We start from the raw sequence: 1,058 nt of genomic DNA, 5'->3' as shown, positions 1-1,058 counted from the left end.
GCACTGCATTCGCACACGATAGTGTCGGCAGAGAGATTCCTCAGCACCACATGATCCTCCCCCTCAAAATGTGTGATTTGGAAGTGTTTGGGATAAAGAGTGAGTATACTCCTGAGTCTATCGGGATTAGTTTGAACCTTGTGTGCAGCCAGCCAGAGAGGCATCTGGTCTTGGCCGGTCGCCCGAATCAGCCGTACCAAACCTTGCAGTAGTTTCTCACGCACTGCTATATCGCTCATTAGTTCACGACCACTTCTCTTTTTCTGACGTCGTGATCGTCGATGATGTTTCTCTTTCACTCGCTGCTCGCGCTCATCATCCCGCAGTCCTGAAGGAATAACGTCTAACGACAGCCGACGCAGCTACCTCACGCTGGTAGAGACCTTACCTTCCTTATCTTTCCGGCGATATACCGCTATGGGCGCGGCAACTCCCTCATTGGTCTTACCCAGTGAGCCCTCGCCAGAGTACCCGTTTTTACATAACAGACGGAAACCAACGCCATACCTGGGCGATCCGACGATGATCAAATAGCTGGACAGAACGAGATCCGAGGCTCACGTCTTGTTCATCTGGTCTGTGCTCATCGTGTCCATGTAATCCTCTTGCTTCTTGCTCGCGTCCCCAGCTGTCGAACTCGAGATCCCGGAAACTGAACGAGATGAAGACAGAGTGTCCGGATGGAGCACTCCCGCTCGACGGAACATAGCTCCATTCAATAAAGATAACTGCAGGATAAACTGGCCACTGATATGGGTATTGAACACGAAAGCCCAAAAGCTCCAGTTGGGACAGTGAAGAGTCATGCATGATACACAGATTCAGTCGATATCACCTACCGGCCAAGAGCATACTAACTTCGAGAGACTTCACAGCAGGGTCAAAGATGGTGTTAGACGAGTTGCGCCCCCGGACATCAACCACAACATCAGCGCCACCAACAAGAGTAAGGATAATATCGCGCACTAGCCGTAGCATCCCAATGCTTGCTGAGAATACAATCTCAGCGGAGACACTACTATTCTGGCCAGCAGTGAGAGGAACATCACCGGCTGTCT

Source organism: Perkinsus marinus, assembly GCF_000006405.1.
Source record: "Perkinsus marinus ATCC 50983 genomic scaffold scf_1104296934286, whole genome shotgun sequence".
Lineage (NCBI taxonomy): Eukaryota > Perkinsozoa > Perkinsida > Perkinsidae > Perkinsus > Perkinsus marinus.
This window is presented reverse-complemented; position numbering follows the sequence as displayed.